General features: G+C 39.6%; 1 protein-coding gene across 1 annotated transcript in view; it reads right to left on the reverse strand.

The window, feature by feature from the left end:
• Positions 1-21,386, reverse strand: part of LOC141133958 (dynein axonemal heavy chain 3-like) — a 3,453,856-nt gene that overhangs the window by 729,826 nt on the left and 2,702,644 nt on the right. The window lies entirely within an intron of this gene.

Consider the following 21,386-nt stretch of genomic DNA (forward strand, 5'->3'; position numbering starts at 1 on the left):
TATCTATTTCTGGACTGTAGTTAAGTGTTCTTGCATAGCAAGACCACTTACTGTTATCTCACATATATATTATTATTCTTATTATTGCCAAATTTACTACCCTAACTCCTCCCACAGTTTTTACACTATATAGACAAGTAATATACTGAATGGTGTGCTATTACTTTGTGGAACGTTTCACCAAATGGTTCATGAAATATCGTAATTTTTGCGGTGAAATTGGTCCCATAGGAATGAATGGGGAAATGTTCAAAACTAGAGTGGGAGGTGACAAAAGCTGAAAAATCAGGACATGATTTCTAAACTGCCACCACTCCCTCATTTTCAAGCCCACCTACACCAATCTTATATCAAAACGTTCAGCTATCCCTGCTGCCACTAAACATGTCCACGGCTAAGCCATAGTCCTGATAGTTTTCACAATACGACCATTTGTTTGTAACTCACGCCGTCCATTGACATTCATTGAAACTACACTCTAGCCCCCTCCAAATTTGAAGGGCAATATCTAAACTGCGACTGTGCCTTCATTTTTAACATTTCAGAGACATACTATGCATCAAAATCTAGATCTGGGTCTTGTGATTCTATATATATACTATAAATCGCTGTAGGATTTATAGTTTTTAAAATACGACCATTTGAAGTACTGCACAGTTATTACAGCTATCATGATCCTGTGTATTGTGTATTGAGCAGTGGTCATAAAGCATAAACAGGACATGAGCGTTGCTAGGAAACAGTGGTTGTAAACCCAAGATGCTGAGACCCCCCAAATGCATGTGGTCATACCTTCATCTGCTAGACTTGATAATGCTTGTAGACTACTGGTGGAGGCAAGAACACTTCACACAATTTCCCCAGAAATTGTAGCTTTTCTAGTTTATAAATGTCACTCCAGAAATAGCCCTTGGGTGGCAAGTGTACCCTGTGAACTGAGACATCCTTAGATGGCTCCATTCAGAGATTCTGGATACATACCAGGCCTACTGTTTGCTTTCAGATGTAAGCGATCCTGTGGGTGTACAGCCATCAAATCACTTCCACACATCCAGAAAACATGCGTCCCCCCATCCCCCCGCTTTGTTTCCCAGGCTCCACTTTCCCACTGGATTGCATGGGACCAGCATGTAGGGATAAGCTTAGTCTGAACACAAGATCGTACTGAATATTCACTGTTTGGAAGTTCTGTGAATCTCCATAGAATGTCCCATAATACATTGCTAAAGCCATCATTGACCAAAGTGTTGCACCTGATCTCTGACTCTGGGCAATTATGGGTTTCAGCTAAGTTGCAGCCACACACTATAAAAGGCAATTTAGGGACAGCTAACATTGCTTTTAGGGACAGAGTTGGTTAGTGTAGCTTAGTATGCTACGTCTGCCTTGTGCTTTACAGTATATAGTACCCAATGGTATATACAGTACTACAGGTATATTCAGTGATGTATATTTTCTAATGATACTTTGCAGTGAATATCAGCTTGTGTAGCTAGGGAGAGTGAAGTGTAAACCCACTTGCATTCACTGTGATTTGAATTGACCCTAAAGTCCGTTTTTACTTTTTATTTAATTTAATGGGCACTGATGGGTGGCACTGATTGGGGGCACTGATTGGGGGCACTGATTGGAGGTACTGATGGGCACCACTGATAAGCAGGCGCTGATGGGCACTGAAAGGCAGAACTGACGGGCACTGATTGCTGTCATTGATAGGCACTGATTTGTGACACTGATGGACACTGATTGGTGGCACTGATGGGCACTGCTGGGGCTTTACTGTAATCAAGGCACTGATTATCAGTGCCCTGATTACCTGTCCTGGTGTCCCCTGTTAGGAGATGCCACTGATCGACTCAGTGTAAACCCACTTGCATTCACTATGATTTGAATTGACCCTACAGTCCGTTTTTGCTTTTTATTTCATTTGATGGGCACTGATGGGCACTGTTGGGCAGCTCTGATGAGCAGGCACTGATGGGCACAGAAAGGCAACACTGACGGGCACTGATTGCTGTCATTGATGGGCACTGATTGGTGTCACTGATGGGCACTGATTGGTGGTACTGATGGGCACTGCTGGGGCTTTACTAAAATCAAGGAACTGATGATCAGTACCCTGATTATTTGTCCTGGTGCCTCTACGAGGAGATGCCACTGATTGACTCTCCATGCCACACACTCTTTTAGTGTGAGACAAGAAGAGCTGATTACCGGAACTTCCGCATTTACATATGACCGGCTGTGATTGGACACAGCCGATCACATGGTTAAAGAGCAGCATAATCGGCTCTTTATAGAGATTGGGGTCGAGCAGTGTCCTAGCAACACAGAGCAGCCACGATCCCCATGCTGCCTGCCCCTGTGGGCATGCGAGAGCAGCCGTTCTGGGGTGATGTCATATGACATCGTCCCAGAATGAGAGATGCACCTCTGTCATTTGACGGTGGGTGCGCGGCAAGTGGTTAAACAACATAAAGATCAGTTTACAGTACACCCAAAACCACACCCCCACTTATAGGTCCTGCCATAGCTAATAAAAAAAAAGAGAATATGTCCCATATTATCATTATTATGTCTGGTAGAAGTTGTCCTGTGCAGCTATGAGGGGGCAAGTAGCCCCAATTTCCACTGGCCAAAGCAGTGTGTACAGAACAGCATCTATAGGAAAGTCATGTTTGCCTTACTTTTTGGCTACTGCATGTGCTATACAGCCAGAGCATGTGAAGGAGATGGTGGAGTGGCTAACCAAGTTTTTATTGTCCTCCTTCCCTGTCTTCCAGATGCTGAGTAGCTCACAGCTCTTGGCAGCTACTCTACAGCTACTCCTACCTTTACCCCTCAGACTGGCACAGAGGAGTTTGCTGAATTATTTAATCACAGCATTATCAATTTGGTGCATGAGGATACACAGCAATTAATTGCATCTGAGGTTGAGATTGGGAGCAATGAAAGCATAGAGGGATGAGACATAAGACAAGGAAAACAAATTGACACAGATGTTCCCATCACTGCAGCATGCTGTCAAGTTGGCTCCAGTGATGTGTGGGGGTTAATAAGATCTTGGACTGTTCCTGGGTGCCAGATGACTGGAGGAGGTAAATGAGGGAGAGGTACAACCCCAGCAATGCAGGATATCATCCAGAGGCAGCTTGCAGTGAAGTGGAGGGAACAGCCACCCTGTTCTTCAGGATGGCAGAGCTCCACATGTGCAGGGAATGGGTTTCCCCCAGTCTGCTCCTTAGAAGCTCAGCTGTGTGGGCCTTTTTTTAGCACATGTGCAGCAGAAATTCACAGTAATATTTGCAATTTCCGCCTAAAGCATATCAAGTGGCATTACCATTGGCCATTTGGGTGTGTATATATATATTTATATATATATATATATATCACTTGAATACTACTCATAAGTACAAAAACGACCAAATCCCTTCTTCCAGCTCCTCCCATTTCACTTCTCCTCCGCCAGTATGCAGGAATGTCCATAAGCTGACCCCAGGGACAGGGGTGACAACATGTCAAGAGGTGTCTACATTATGGCTCCCACATTGGGGAAGATTGTCATCATGGGGCCATGCAGAGTAGGGGCAAACATAGGGTACAATCATGCCAAACCCCATGAGCTGCATCATCGATCAGGCAAATTTCTCTGCTTAAACTGCTGAAGCATGAAAAAAAAAAGGCACCCCCCAGCCATCCCATGCCCTGTGACTAAATGATAGCTTGGCCATATTGTTGGATTTACAACTCCTTCCTTTCTAGCTGGTGGATTCTCTCGCTTTCAAGAATACTATAGTGGTAGGTTCCCAGCTGCCATTTCTTCACCCATAAGACTATACCTGCCCTCCACCATCCATGTAGAAGGCAATATTTCCATAGAATAGGCAGGGATGCCACATATCATACATGACCCACTGTGCGACTCTGCAGCAGCCAGAAAGGATTCAGCACACCTCTGGTTGTGCTGCTCTTCCTCTTTATAGTTATGTAATGGTAATGTGACAGAGCAGCCCACTCCACCTCTTCTTTAATGCCCACTTCTACTGAGTCCTTCTCTGAATCATCAGTCCCCCATGCACATTCAAGAGGCTATAAATCAGCTCAGGGTAAAAGATGCCACACAGGGTTGCAGCTTGTATGCCTAGAGGACAGGAGCCACACTGGGGCAGAGATTGTCAGCTCTGCATGTGCAGGCTCAGAAATGGCTAACCCCATGCCAACTTGTGGTGTGCAACAAAGGCACCAACCTACTGTCTGCACTGATGCAACACTTCTATCCTCAATCTTCAAAAGAAGACACATTTTATATTATCTCCACATACAATCTGTTTTATTTCTCTCTCAAAAAATGTATCCAATAAAGTTCTTCAAAACTGTTCAACTTCTCAATCTTCAATAGAATAGTCAATATTTTTTTATACATGAAATCTGCCTGCTTTCTCCCTCTGTAATAGTGGAATATCAAAAAAGTGTTTAAAAACCTTGCTGCAATTGGTCACCTGTGTTATAGCAATATAAATAAGTGAAAAAAATATATAAAAAAAAGAAAGGTACACACAATCATTTAACTCCTCTCCCAAAATTTGAGCTTCCCTTGACTCCACATACATGCACAAACAAACAAACATAAACGTACATCTTCGGGTTGCCTACATACAAAAACATTAATTGAGCTACACATGTCACATATCACTGCCCACATGAGAGTAAGAGAAACAATTCTAGGGCCATTATCCATGGTTAATTCTAAACTGACTTGTACAAGCTTTTAAAGCATCACAAATGGACAATTATGATACTGAAGTTTGTCACGATTATACCGGCATGCACAATTTATTCAACACTTTAAATGTTGGGTTTCTGTTTAGCCGGTGCAATCTAATTTTTTATGTTTTAGCCAAAAACTTGGTAATATATTGTACATGTGTGCAGTAAGATTAACTTTTAGTGTATTCTATTTTACTGAAAATATATGCTCAATAACCTCTTCACTAATATGATGATATGAAAAGTTGTAACTGCCGCCATTTTATTCTCCAGATCTATGATTTTAGAATATATATAATGTTCAGGAGTTTTAAGTAATCTCCAGGTTGGAAAAAAAATAAAATTATAAAATAAATAAATATATATATTTTTTTAAACAAAGGCTATTTATTAAAGAACTAAAAGGGCTAACAAATGACTGACACGATACAAATTAGCACAGTAGACATAATGGTGAATTGCACAAAGTATACAGAATGTCCCCAATCATAGAGGTAACTCATATAAGTCATACCACATCAATGAACAGCAGCATAAAGCCATCAGTCTGAACCTTTACATAGGTAAGAGCAAACAAACAGAAGTACCAAAGTAAAACAAAAACTACAGGGAAACTACTTATCCTGACTATCTCAGAGAAAATGGTATATAGTCATTGCAAGTTACAGGGTACTTTATATTTAGAGTAAGTTTCACAGTTTCAATTAAATCAACCAGGATTCCCACTCTCAAAAATGATATATTTAACATGTGTGCAAAAAACAACAAACACATTCATCCTTTTATTTCATCCTCCCTCTGTATGTGACCTGAACATTTAATGCATATAGTGCACCAATACAAGGCTCTATGTTTTAACTCCCTCAATACCAGCATTTTTCTTAATTTGCAAATAAGTGCAGGTCACCTTGGGGTGTCCTCTTTCCAAGAAGGGGTAATTTTGTCAGTTTTCATATTGTCCTGGCATTTTTTTAATATGTTTTATAATAGGAAGTAATGGAAGCTGTTTTTTTATTGGATTTTTCAACAAAGTACAATATAGGACCAGATGTGGTCACAATGGAGAAAAGACAATATCAGAAGTACCTTCCAATAATGTACAGCCCTTTAAGGTAGAGAATGACATTAATGTTACATCTTGAACAAAAAAAAGTGATGGTTAACATGGGTGCGCAGCGCTATGGACATATGGAGAGGAAAATAGCCCCGCTCTCCTGGACACCCCAACTGGGGTCAAACTGTGTCAAGGGGAAGGGGGAAGATGTTTTTTTTTTTTTTTTTTTTTTTTTTGTCTTTTTTCTTTTCAATAGTAAAAACTATAAAAAAAAGTAGTCATTAATAAATGCCACAAAAAGAAAGCACAATCTTTATGTAAAGTTTTATTTTATAAATTATTTTAAGTCATTTTATCTTGATAAAATTATATAAAATTCATTAGGGTACCGTGTTGTATGAACACGTAATTCTAGTCAGTGCTGAAACCTGAAAAATGACCTGGTAATGAAGAAGAATTACAGACTGGTTATGAAGTGGTAAAAATAAATTCTCAACCCTTAACCTGTGCCTGACACTTAATCCAAACAATCATCTGTATCAGTAGATTTCACCCTAACACCTTTTCTTCCCACTCTACTGTAAACCTGAACCAGTACTGTCATGTGGGAGGAAAGGGAATTAGCCCCATACCCAAAAATACTAGCTACTATTCTTTATTCTCCATAGTAGAATGGAGTGATGAGTGAGGGAAGAAAAGTAGACACTCTTTTGATTGTAAGCTCTACGAGCAGGGCCCTCCTGTCCCTTCTGTATTGAACTGTATTGTAATCTGCTCTGATTGCCCCTTCTCTTTGTTTAAAGATGAAAAAAAACATACTGTGAAAAGATCAGAGTACCTTTTAAACAAGCATCTGCATGCTGAAATTAAAGACATTTATTTTAATATTTGATGATTTCAGTGGCTTATGTCAATCGTATTACTTGTGCATTATATGTACAGGACACTGTGTTGCAAGTCTCACTTGCAGCCTTATTAACCAAAAACACTTACCAAAAGACAAACACTTTTTAATAATAAGATATATGGGGAGATTTACTAACACGGGAACACTTGAATCTGGTGCAGCTGTGCATGGTAGCCAATCAGCTTCTAATTTCCGCTTTAAGCTTTGACAATGATACCGGGAAGATGATTTTGCACACTTTGGCTTTAGTAAATCTCCTTCTTTGTTTTATCTTTTTTATAAGTCTCTATGGGGTTGATTTACTAAAGGCAAATTTATTTGCACTTTGCAAGTGCAGTTGCTCTAATTTTCCTTAGTAAATGTAATGTGGTAATGTTTCACCTTATAAATTATACCCAATTAAGGAAAATACCTGAAGTATAGGAACATTTTTAGAAAAGCGTTTTTACTTGCACCTGATTGGATGATGGAAATCAGCAGAGCTTTACCACATTTACCAAACACTGGAGACAATGAGTGCAACTGCCTTAGTGCCTTTGCCTTTAGTAAATCCACCCCTATGAGTCAGGTTTGCATGTTTAATAAAAATCCTTTAGCTTGCCTTCTTTTATTGTGAAAGAATCTGGGGCTTGGGTTTCTTAGCATATAAAAAAATGAAACATAACAATACTCTACTTTTTTTTCTCTAGCAATTTCTTAAGTTGACCACAGACATCAGATGTCAGTGTGAGTCATCCTTCTATCTGATTAGTGCACATGAGAGTAAAAAGAGTAAAAAGCTTTCATGAAGCTAGTACCAGTATTATCTCAGAATGATTACTACATGTGGTCAAGAAAATCTGTTGACAGATTTTGTACCCATAAAGAATAATTGACAGGAATAAAGATATACTGCATTATATCCCGAATTACTGTGTATGCTGTCCAATCCTGCAGAAATCAAGTAGGTACATTAAGAGTAGGAATTGTATTTCTTTCTTCTTTTTAAAACCATGGCAATAAACCAGTAAATCATAGTGAGTGATATTCTACTGTATATGTAATTATACCTGTAACCAATGTAATGTAATCACATACCTCACCAAAGGTGATAAGATCTGCTTGGCAAAACAATTCACTGATCCACTTAAAATATTTAGCACCTTTCTGCACATAGACCCTGTGCTTTACCTTTAGGCACATTACATGCATAAAACAGGAGCAGACCAAAATGGATTCTTCTTGATATGGTCAAGTGTCTAATCATTTCTGACAAGGTGATGAGACAAATGGCCTTTAACAGAAAAAGAATTGGATGGTGCAAAGGTCTACCAGCTGAATTATGTTTCAGAAATGAAATGTGCATATGTCATTCCAAATCATATATTTTTTATGGTTGAGTAAGCAAATATTTGTTTTTAAAATCACAGACTAAAGGTCTAAAACACGTGCGGAGGGCAACATGCTTTGAATTGTATTATTTTTTCAAATTACTAGAGATACAACAGCACATGCATTGAGAGGATAGCATGTTTGTTATTTTCAATGTTTACGTGATCTAGAAAATTTGTACCAACAGTCTCTTACCGCATTCTCTTTGATGGACTGCTCAGTGCAAACTTTTTTTGTTTTATTGTAATTTGGACTATAGCTGATAAATACTTGTTGATGCTGTATTATCTTTCTGCAGTGTTGACAGGGTTAAACCTGCTGCAGAAGTGCAGCAGCCATCTTTAAAGGATAACTAAAGATAATTTTTTTTTTAAATAACAAACATGTTATACTTACCTCCACCGTGCAGCTCGTTTTGCACAGAGTGGCCCCGAACCTGCTCTTCTGTGGTCCCTCGGCGGCTGTCTTGGCTCCCCCCCGCAAGGACTCAACACCTTCACGCGAGCTCCCTCGCATGGTGTTGAGTGCTTGCAGGTGCACTCCCGTGATAGAGCCGGCGGCCATAGCTGCTCACTGTACCACTGGGCTCCGTGTCATTGGATGTGATTGACAGCAGCGCGAGCCAATGGCTGCGCTGCTTTCAATCCATCCACTGTAACCAATCAATGGCCAGGCTGAGCAGCTAAGAGGATGTCAGAGGCAAGCACGGGACTTTCGAGGGGTCAGGTAAGTAAAATGGGGGGCTGGGGGGCCGGTATTGTCAGATGTTTTTTCACCTTAATGCATAGAATGCATTAAGGTGAAAAAACTTTTACCTTTACAACCCCTTTAAGGAGATCATGTTGTAATGCTCGTCCATGGAGTGTCTCCAGTGCAGGGAGCAGACATCTTGGCTGTGTCTGGGGCAGCCTGACCGTGATTGGCTAATGCAACAGAGCAAGGAGAAGCGTGGTTTGCAGGCTGATGAGGGGAAGGGAAAGGACAGTCTGGAAAAAAGAGGTGTGTTGGAAAGAGACTGAGCTGCTGCTGCTACTGGATGAACATATCCATGCTAAATGCTTGCTACTGCATATGCATAAGTGTGAAGGTTCTTTATCAGTCTAGATGTGCTCCAACTTTCTATAAAAAGTTACACATTTGCAGAAAACATATCAACCTTACTAAGCCTGAGGGGAGGTGCAGCGTGGTGCAGCAGCAGTAAACACTTGGAAACCAGATGTAACAACACAACTGTATTGTAGTAAAGTCCAAGCAAACACAACTACTCGGCAGGGAGACAACCTGACAGGGGGCACTCACAGGATGTTTGTAGAGAACAATGTAGCAGCAGGTCTCAGATGCACCGACAGCACCTGTCTCCAGGAAAAGAATGTGGCCTGGCCAGTCTGTGCCCAAACAGGGGTTTCTTCCAAGAAGGATAGTGTGTCCCTGCTCTTTCCCTACGCGACAGGACCCTCACCCTACTGCTATTACTGTCCCTTTCAGACAGGTGACCTTTTCCCTACAATACCCACATGCGGAATGCACACCAAGCCTGGGAGCCAGGGCCTTAAAAACGCTCTGCCTGACCCAAGATCGCTGCCAGAGTCATATGGGGTGGCAGGATCCAATCGGATAGCTTCCACAGAGACCCAGGAAACCATAAGGGAACCATGTTCCTCTTGACTTCCCCTCCAACTGCAATGCCGCTGTGGTCGGGTGCCACCTACAGTGGAGAAAATAGACCGCACCTGCCTTCAAGCCATTTTCTGAGCAAAAGTGCTTTTTAGAAACATTCTGCTATGCCTGATTACACTATGCACTGTAAGAGCAAGGGCCTTATAAAGGACACTGAGGTTTTTATTTGACAGACTTCCTTTAACACAGTCTTCAGAGCATTTCTTTGCACACATGTATTGTTTGTTTTAAAGGCTAACTCCGCTTTTGTGGGGAAAAAAATAGCAAATAAAAAAAAATGATATAGCATATATAATTGTGACTCAAGTCATATTGAAATTCAATGTTATTCAAAATTACCTTTCCTTTTCGATTTGCAGCTCTATAATTTTCTGTAAAATGCAATGCAATATGGCTACCTGGAGGTGTTCCGTACACAGACTGTATAAAGAACGGCCCCAGAAACATAATTTACTGCTTGTGTGATTGGCTTATTTTTTTCCAGAATTCTACACTAAGATACATGTCAGATATCAGGCATCCCCTGCAACAAAAAAAAAAAATCATTTTTGGTGAGATACTCCCAATGGGAAACCACATCTAAAGGGATGCCCTGTAATTTTCCTCATTAGAGCTATGCAGGTGCAGCAGCTGATTGATAATTATGAAACCACTCCCATTAGATTCACTTACCATATGGACACAGACAGACAGGGATTTCTTCAGAATAACAAAATGTAGGAATCTGCAACAAAGTTTGGTAAAATCCTTGCAATGTACATAGATTATCCAGAGGCATTTTTTTTTTCTCAACAAAAGCAGAGTTACTCTTTAAATGTTTATCGGACAGAGGCCCATCTTATTTCTTGAACATAGGAACTATAGGAAATTTTGCCCTACATAACAGGATAAATTACCATAGCCTGTAGCCATATGGCAGTATGTTTCGAGCTGGGTCCAGTGCTCCTATAAAAACTAATATCATGATATCTTAATTTAAATTTTGTGATGTTCACTCTCACAGTAATGTACATCATCACAGCATGTTATAATTCAGTACATTTTCTCCATACGAGTGCTTCAATTCAAAATTATTGTAACCATACTTATATGAAAAAAAAAGTTAGTGTGTTCTGTTACAGGCAGTTTGTTTGCTGTAGACCTCCTGCCTAAATGATGACTTTGCAAGAATAACCATGTATTTGTCTGACACAAATACATTTAAATGGTTCATCTCAAAATAGTCATTTTACAACCAAGACCATGAAGGGCACCAAAACAAACAGATCATTAAAAGCTACATAAAATGTAAATGTGCTATGCTATTTAACACTCCAGCTCCTTAAGAAAAATATAAAAGTAAAAAGGTTCAAGTTTTTTTTTTTTTTTTCAGTGGAGCTTGGTATGTATAAATCAGGCTACGAAGGCTAAGTATGGGTGTGGAAAATAATACTGTTTTAACTATTTTATTGCAGAAATCTCTATTGAGAGGTTTTTTGAAGAACTTGTGTGGCTTTTCTATAAGAAAGCCCAGCACTGCCTGCTCATTTGTTTAGAACAGCCTTTTTCAACCAGGGTACCCAGGCACCCTGGGGTGCCTTCAGGTTTCTTCAGGGCCGCCTTGCATCCTGATAATCAATAACATAATTGGTTGATAAGAAGGACATCAGGGTGCCTACACAACATCTTTTGCCTCTCCCCTGCCCCTCTCCATCAGCCCTGGGGTCACTTTAGCTGAGCAAAGGAAGAGAAAATGAGGGGAAAAAGTAATACTAACCAGTACCAGTGTGCAAAGGTATATTTGCTTTGGAAGAATAAATCACCTCTAACATTGGGTGTCCTATGTGTGTGTGGATGTTGCTGCAGTTTTGTAAAACTATTTGCTTAGTTTTTTTAACATTTCAAAATGGGGTGCCTCGGGATTATGCATACTTTTCAAGGGTGCCTTAACTGAAAAAAGGTTGAGAAACACTGGTCAAGAAGAATAAAAACTCAATGCGTTGGCATGAGTCAGCAGACAGAGAGGGGTAAGTCACTCCTCTGATTCATTCAGAAGTGTGTGCTATGAATAGAACTGAACAGTAGGTGATTTAATTTCTTGGGCTAATTGGGTTATTTGCAGCAAGTAAGAAAATCAACTTGGTGAAAAACCTGCTCATTGTTACAATGGAATATTCATATGTATTATATTATATTTAACTGGTTAAAAAGAAATCATATTTTTTATTTTCTAGTGTTACTATTACAAATAATTAAACCATATACAAACTTTGGTTGCCTTTACATTGACCTATGCTGCTCTCATCGGATGAGAATGTGATCATCAGCTGAAAAACATTTTTCTTATCAGATTCTTACCTGATGTACAACAACCATTTAATATTTATGGATAGCTTTACAGTACCTTTTATAACATATTTGGTATGAACTTATTTTGACCTTAAAGTTTAGGAAATTCTGGCCTGTTCTAAAGCATTTTAGTTGCAATGAAGGAAAATAATGAAAGACAGGCATGAGACATCTCTGATGAAGTTATTAAAACAGTCCCTGGATTATATGGACAGTGCTGAAATGAAGGCTGATATTCTGTGACGGATAATCAACAAAGAGTGACACACCAATGAGAGATCTGCTTTCAGCCAGGGATCATAGTAATCAAACTGTCATGCCTCAGGCAGCAAACAAAAGATGTTTGCCAGGGAGATAACATATAAAAGATCCCCTGGGAACATAACCATGCGTTATATTGGCACCAGCACACAACACTGCGCATATCTTTCTTTAAACCAATGTATCTGTAAACACAGAAATATATATATATATATATATATATATATATATATATATATATATATATATATATATATATATATTGTACATACATACATACACAGTGCCTTGAAAAAGTATTCATACCCCTTGAAATTTTCCACATTTTGTCATGTTACAACCAAAAACTTAAATGTATTTTAGTGGGATTTTATGTTATAGACCAACACAAAGTGGCACATAATTGTGAAGTGGAAGGAAATAAATGGTTTTCCAATTTTTTTTACAAATAAATATCTGAAAAGTGTGGCGTGCATTTGTATATAGTCCCCTCTACTCTGATAACCCTAACTAAAATCTAGGGGAACCAATTGCCCTCAGAAATAACCTAATTAGTAAATAAAGTCGACCTGTGTGTAATTTAATCTCAATATAAATGCAGCTGTTTTGTAAAGCCCTCAGAGGTTTGTTAGAGAACCTTAGTGAACAAACAGCATTATGAAACCCAAGGAACACACCAGACAGGTCAGGGATAAAGTTGTGGAAAAGTTTAAAGCAGGGTTATAAAAATAAAAATATACCCCAAGCTTTGAACATCTCATGGAACACTAATGAAAAAGAATTCTGATAAAGTATGTTCCTAGTGTGCCACATCCCATGTCCCACCCCTAGGGGTTTCCTCTTTTTCTTTCTCTCACGGAACACTGTTCAATCCATCAACCAAAAATGGAAAGAGTATGGCACAACTGCAAGCCTACCAAGACATGGCCCTCCATCTAAACTGACAGGCCGGGCAAGGAGAGCAATAATCAGAGAAGCAGCCAAGAGGCCCATGGTAACTCTGGAGGAGCGGCAGAGATCCACAGCTCAGGTGGGAGAATCTGTCCACAAATCTGGCCTTTATGGAAGAGTGGCAAGAAAAAAAGCCATTGTTCAAAGAAAGCCATAAAAAGTCACGTTTGCAGTTTGCAAGAAGCCATGTGGGGGACACAGAAAAAAGAGGGAAGAAGTTGCTCTGGTCAGGTGAGACAAAAATGTAACTTTTTGCCCTAAAAGCAAAACACTATGTGTTGCAGAAAACTAACACTGCACATCACCCTGGACACACCTCCCTCTCTAGATGTGCAAAGCTGGTAGAGACATCCCCAAAAAGACTTGCAGCTGTAATTGCAGTGAAAGGTGGTTCTACAAAGTATTGACTCAGGGGGGCTGAATACAAATGCACACCACACCTTTCAGGTATTTATTTGTAAAAAATGTTGAGAACCATTTATCATTTTCCTTTCACTTCACAATTATGTGCCACTTTGTGTTGGTCTATCACATAAAATCCCAATAAAATACATTTACGTTTTTACATTTTTGGTTGTAACATGACAAATTGTGGAAAATGTTAAGGGGTATAAATACTTTTTCAAGGCACTGTGTATATGTATATGTATATATATATATATATATATATATATATATATATATATATATATATTTTTTTTTTTTTTTTTTTTTGAGATATACATATAGCGAGCCAGCTATACAAGAATGTGTAAGGTGCACATGGAAGGGCATTGCACAGTACAAACAAAGAGAAGATTTCCCAGCACATTTACCAGCTAGCCTGCAAAACAAAAAAAAAAAACCCACAAATTGACACTGTCTACCAATTTGTTAAAAACAGAGGTTTTAGTTGCACAGATTTGCAAATATATGTGGAAGCCACGCTGCCTCACCAAGTGCAGTCCTAACTCCTAAATTTGAGAGTCCCCAAGCTGGAGCATATATAATATAGACAAAACCCTGTAAACAAGTTACCTGGGCAAAAAGTCATGATTGCGGTCTATTAAAAAACATATTACTTTATTAAATATACTTTTTTTTTAAGTTTATAAATATCAAAAACACAAAAAACAAAAAGCTGACCCCAGCATTAGAGGAATCACACAAGTAGAAAAAAAAAACACACTACAGGGGTGTATGACAGACAAACAAGGACCATATAAAAAAACAAAACTTTCGGACATCAAGTACCCCAGTTGTGCCGCAATAAAATACCGCTTTCAAAAATTGCCAAACTGGTCACTAACCAATAAATGGTAACAGTTCACGTGTGTTGATCCCTTGGCAGCTCGATCTATGGCATGTCAATCCCATCCATGGGCTACCTCAATCCACTTTAACGACTTCAGCCCCAGAAGATTTGGCTGCTCAATGACCCAAGCATTTTTTGCGATACGGCACTGCATCACTTTAACTGACAATTGCGCGGTCGTGCGACGCTGTACCCAAACAAAATTGACGGCCTTTTTTCCCACAAATATAGCTTTCTTTTGGTGGTATTCAGTCATCTCTGCGGTTTTTATTTTTTGTGCTATAAACAAAAAAAGAGCAACACTTTTGAAAAAAAACACAATATTTTGTACTTTTTTGCTATAATAAATATCCCCAATTTTTTTTTTTTTAAAAAGCTAATTTTTTTCTCAGTTTAGGCTGATATGTATTCTTCTACATATTTTTGGTAATAAAAATCGCAATAAGCGTATATTGTTTGGTTTGCGCAAAAGTTATAGCGTCTACAAAATAGGGAATAGATTTATGGCATTTTTATTATTATTTTTTTTTTTTACTAGTAATGGCGGCGATCTGTGATTTTTATAATGACTGTGACATTATGGCGGACACATCGAACACATTTGACACATTTTTGGGATGATTGACAATTATACAGTGATCAGTGATATAAAAATGCACTGATTACTGTGTAAATGTCACTGGCAGGGAATGGGTTATCACTAGGGGGCGATCAAGGGGCTATCTGTGTTCCATGACTGTGTGTTGTAACTGTAGGGGGAGAACACTGACTAAAGGGGAAGACAGATCATGGTTCCTAGCTATTAGGAACTCACGATCTGTCTCTCCTCACAGAACAGGGATTTGTGTGTTTACACACACACACGTCATTGTTCTGCCTCTTGTGCCCACAATCGCTCATGGCCGGTGGTCAACGTGACAAGCATCGGCACCCCTGGGTGCGGGTGCATGCGCATGCCTGCTATCCTGCTTAAAGGAGCTGACGTATAGCTACAACGGCTCGCGGAAACGTGCCGACCTGCCGTAGTATAATGACGGTGGCTGGTCGGCAAGCGGCTAAGTTAACAGGGATGATGAAGATCTAAATTCCCTGCATAAGAAGTAGGATTTATATAAAGCTGCTGATGGTAACACAATGGTTTAGGACAGATGTCCAACTAGTTGAAATGTATTTTGTGCAGTTCCATTAAATGTACTTCTAAGAAGTGTATTAAGTCCTGGGGTCCATACCAATGGGCTCTATAGCTCAGTGTGTATTGACACAGGGAGCATGTGTCCAGACCACACAGTCAGGTACTTTGACCAGACCATTGTCTGGTGACTGTTGTGCACATTGAGAGATGGTGTTTGAACAGGCCAAGTGCTTGTACAGCCCAAGCTGGGCAACTTAATAGCTAAGAGGATTAGTTACTGTCTGTGTGCAGGGAAGGGACAGACTGTGTGCCTGAGTGGACCACAAAAGCCAGGAGGCTGAAAGCATCACACGTTGAGCTCTATGTGATAGTGAGGATCCCCGTGAGGGAAACTCTTCTGTACCAGAATTTTCTCTTGAATAAAAGTGGGCAAAAAAAATCCCTAACACCAAAGTTGGGAAGTGCACTGAGACCTTGGAAGCTCTATGCTTGACGCTAATCCCACATATGGTGAAGGATGCGAATGGCAGAATTGAGAGTTCCTTCTGCTTTAAAGCTGTGATCTCTGCTCAAAAGTAAATTCTTATGAATTAACTGTTTGCTCTATTCTTTTTTTTCCTTGTTAAAGAGGTTTTATTGGATTTACAAAACGTAACAGAAATCAGTAATAGACAAGCATGATCATTTGATCTCTTTCAATGGCTTCCACTTTGGCATGTATCATGGTACGGGTTACTTTATGCTTGGTCTCAGCTACAATTATAGTGGGATTTTCATATTTTAGTTATAGTTTGTTTCTCAGCTGTAAGAATTTGAATAAAAAGCTTAAATTGCGTGCATGTCAGGGAATCTGGTTTTAGACTGAGAAGTGGCTGGGTCTGTTAACACAGGGACCTGAAACAATTTGAAAACGAGAGCAAAAATATCATTCCAGAAAGTTTGACCTGTCGGGCAGGACCACCAGATATATAAATATATATATATATATATATATATATATATATATATATATATATATATATGTACCTGTCTCTGAGCAGCCACGAAAACAGAAAAACGAGTAGGGGGACAAATTTAGCTATTCTAGAGGGTACTAAATACCAGCAGGTCAGCACTTTATAGTTGGCTTTTACTGCCAGAATATTAGGCAAGGATGATTTATTTGCTGACCAGATCTCAAACCAGTCTGCAGTGTTAAGGGTGTGCCCAAGGTCCTACTCCCATTTCTGAGTATACTGTGGCTTATCAGAATCAGGTTTGACTAGGAGTCGGGAATAAAGGGATGAGATCAGCCCTCTAGCGTGCGGGTTTGCATGCAGATTCAAAACTAGAAAATTGGTTAAGGGGGTAATGGTATTAGTATTAGGTGTATAAAAATGTTTAATTTGGAGGTGTCAGAACAATTCCGATGGTGGTAGGCTGGAGGATTCGCTAAGAGTTGAAAAGGGGAGAAATGTGGAAGGTGTGACAAAGTTATGTGACAAAGTTATGTAATCTTATGAGCCCCTGAGGATGCCCACCTACCAAATGCTGCAGGGGACTCCCAGGGTGGATAAAAGGCTGGGTTCTTGAAAAAGGAAAGGAGGGGGTTGTGGGGGGATTGCAAGTTGTAGGTCAACTTGAGAGATAAAGTTTCTGGTGACAGGGTTACAGAGATTAGTGCGACGTAGCCATAATAGGTTAGAGACTGATAAAAGGTCACAGTCAACAGATTCAATCACTACCCATAAAGGAATTTCATGAGTGCCATGATATTTGGGTAGGCTGGCCATGTGTGCTGCTTTATAGTATATCACAAAATTGGGGAAGCTGAGACTGCCACGAAGTTTAGGGAGGTAAAGGGTACTTTTTGGTACTCTGGGTTTCAATGAGCTCCAGACAAACTCAGCTGCTTGTTTCTGTAGTATTCAAAGGTAATAGGCAGGGATCGGATCCGGTAGGACCCTAAATAGGTATAATAGTTTGGGTAGGATAGTCATTTTGATAACATTAATTCTATCTAGCCAGGATAGGGGAAGGGAGGACCATTGCATCAGGAAGCTTAACACTTGTCTCCAGATTGCAGGGTAGTTAACAGAGAAAAGCTGCAAGGAATCAGCCACAAGCTGAATACACAAATAGGGTATAGTTTTTGATGCCCACATAAATGGTAGCTCCATATGGGAAAGAAAAATATTTAACGCCAAGGACTTCATAGTGTTGATTACTAGGCCTGAGATGGTAGCAAACTTGATGAGAATGGGTAAGAGATTGGGACCTGAAACTTACAGGGAGGATAAAAATAACAAAACATCGTCTTTCCATTCGTCTATCGAATTTGTGCAAATCTTTATCGGGTTACTAGTATAAACATCATTGGATATTTTGAGTTGGATGGGTTTGGTGGGTTTATTTATGGATTAAAGCATGCATGCTAGTAGTGTGTCTGGTTTATTAGATTTCATATAATAAGTGTCTAGAGCGACGAGGATTTATCGCCAGATTCAGTAAGGAATAAATCATATTCTGGGCGGTTTTATATAATTTGTTTTTTTGCATCAGGTGTGGGGTTGGCGCTGAATGCTGTGTAGGAGGCAATTAAATCAGACTCTAGTTTACGCGCCAGATTCTGACATTCGCAATTGAATAGTGCGGATTGACCCTGGAACGCTCCATGTAGGACAGGTTTCTATGTTTCCCAAAGAGTAAGCGGGGAGATGTCAGGAGTAGTATTGAGAGCTAGGTATTCTTTTAAAGTATGTTCGATGTTGAATCGGTTGGTCGGATGTTTAAGCATGGAATCTGGGAGACACCAAGTAGGGTCATGGGCTTTAGGAATGAGTGAGGCTAAGGAGGTGCATACTACGTTGTGGTCTGACCAGGGAATGGGCACAATGGTTGATGATAGGATTTCAGGTACCATACCAGTTGTGACGAGGATATGGTCAATACAGGAGCGGGTGGGAATAGTAAGTGTATCGCTTTTTGGTTAGGCTGAGTGGTCTTTTCAGCTAGTGCCTGTTTACCTGATCTGTACCAGTTTCCTGTATCCCGACTCGGCTTGCCTGAACCTTCCCTTTGACCTCTGTCTGCCTACTTGTGACCCCAGCTTGTGCTTAACTCCGCTTCTGCCTGATGTTCCTGTACTTCATTGCGCGACTGTGTACTGAACCTGGCCTGTGTCCCATCTCTGCCTCTGCCGCACGTCTTGGTACCTGCTCTGTCTGGCTGTTGATGACCCCCTGGCTTACGTCCCAGCTACGCTTCCAGCTGCTGATTCAAAGACACGGAGCTAATGTTCTCAGTACTGACTCAGGGCTCTCCAGCCACCTGGTTCCTGCCAAGACCAGCCTGAGCCATCTGCTACATCTGTATCCTCCACTTCCTGTCTTTACTACCAGGGGTGTTGGACAGAAGGTGCAAGAGAAGTCCCCTCTACAGCTCAATATCCACCAGATATGTGACAATTATTTTCAAAATGCTAGTGAGCAAAATAAAAATAAGTTTCAAGTGCTTTTATCATGTTAGTAAGATTTTATTGGTTGGGTTTACATTCACTTTAAAAACGATGCTTATTTTCCTTCAATTGCAGTGCTATGGTACATTTTCTTACAACTGATTGAAAGCCAGCTCTTTATTTGTTAAATCATTAGCTGCTTTTTTTCTATTAATTGGGGACATGCTTTTAATTATAATTTTTTTTTTTGCATTCTTTATTTATTTAATACTTTCTGATTTTGTTTCCAAAAAACATACATTGGTCATTCAATAATCAAATTAAAAGTACAAACAGCAATGCATGAAGTGACATCATCAGAATAGGATCAAAAGGTAATTAAGAGACATTAAACATAGAATGTTCTTTGATACACCAGTGAACAACTGTAAAGGTGATCTCTACCAACTGTTATATTTATCCACTGTGAATTTATACTGTTTCTGACATATGTACTTATATTATAGACAAGGTTACCTCATGTTCCCCTGATGGAGGAGCCACATAGTCTCTGAAACGCGTCGGTTGGAGGATACCAGATTGTATCATCATCTTGCTGTTTCAGTTGGTGTATTTTCAGTTGTTCATATCATGTATATTTCACGTTTCCTGTCTTTTACTGATGATTCATAATAAATATGTTTTTATCAATTTATCTGTTATGTGTTTGAGGTGTCTATAAAGTCCTACAACTGAGAAACCTCTATGTCTAATTATAACTTTTGGCTTGGGGTGATTAGAGTACCTCAGGCAGTTTCTGTTGACAGTTAACTGCATCCTTTTAAACAAATGTATAAACACTGTATACCTAAGACAGCACACACTCACCCCAAGTGCAATGCAACCTACCTATTATTTTCCCGTATACCCAAAAAGTGCTTTGCCTTTTCTTAAACAAAATAAAATAGAGGTACAGTGCTTATCAGTAACATCTACAATGGGAGATCCTCTGTGATCTAGGGCTGATTGTTTTTTAACCACTTCAGCCCCGGAAGATTTTACCCCCTTCCTGACCAGAGCACTTTTTGTGATTTGGCACTGCGTCATTTTAACTGACAAATACGCGGTCGTGCAACGTTGTACCCAAACAAAATTGACGTCCTTTTTTTCACACAAATAGAGCTTTCTTTTGGTGGTATTTGATCACCTCTGTGATTTTTATTTTTTGCACTATAAACAAAAAAAGAGCGACAATTTTGAAAAAAAAGCAATATTTTCTACTTTTTGCTATAATAAATATCCCCCAAAAATATATTAAAAAAAACTATTTTTTCCTCAGTTTAGGCCAATATGTATTCTTATACATATATCTGGTAAAAAAAAATTTCAATAAGCATATATTGATTGGTTTGCGCAAAAGTTATAGCGTCTACAAAATAGGGTATAGTTTTATGGCATTTTTATGTCACCAGGGCATGCACACTCTATAGAGAGAGTCATGCCGTGGGCATGACTCCCATTCATATGCACGGGAGTGAAGTCATTGCTGACAGCGAACCTGGAAGGAAGACTAAGTGAGGATGGAAGACCTGTCAACGGTGACAGTGCGTCACTGGAGGGCTTCATTTTCAAGTCTTTCATATTGTGCTAGTATGTGAAGCATACTAGCACATTATGACATTTATTTGCAGGGAAAACTGCTTACATACTGTCCAGGTACTGAACAATATTTGCGGCTGTTGTCTCTCAGATAATCCTCTCTAATTTTTATTGAAAGACAAAACTTACTTTGTTTCCTTCTCTTTTGTGTACTGTCCTAACACTAGCTAATTTCTATTAAATACATACCTATATTTTGAGAACTTGGGGGATATGGGAACAGAGAATGTGGGTTGTGATTTTGAAGTGTGTTTTTGGCTCTATTTTATTTTTTTTGTTAAACTTTTATGACAATGCAAGAATAGTTGTCAGGAATTGGTTCACCTTCTGGTAGCACTGTGGCTCTCAGACCTAAAGGGTGCAGTTCCAGGGGCCACCAGTGGGTGTCTCAGCAGCCAGAAGCCCATGGTAATCAGTCATCACCTGATGCTCATTGCAGAAAGAGTATTTAAAGAGGAACTGCAGTCTGCTCACATAATTTGTAATAAAAACATGTTTGCCATTCTTAAGCTTCCCTCCAACCACTTTGCATATTATTTAACCACTTGCCGCCCGCCATATAGCAGAATG

The sequence above is a fragment of the Aquarana catesbeiana genome, linkage group LG03 (assembly GCF_042186555.1).
Source record: "Aquarana catesbeiana isolate 2022-GZ linkage group LG03, ASM4218655v1, whole genome shotgun sequence".
Classification (NCBI taxonomy): Eukaryota; Metazoa; Chordata; class Amphibia; order Anura; family Ranidae; genus Aquarana; species Aquarana catesbeiana.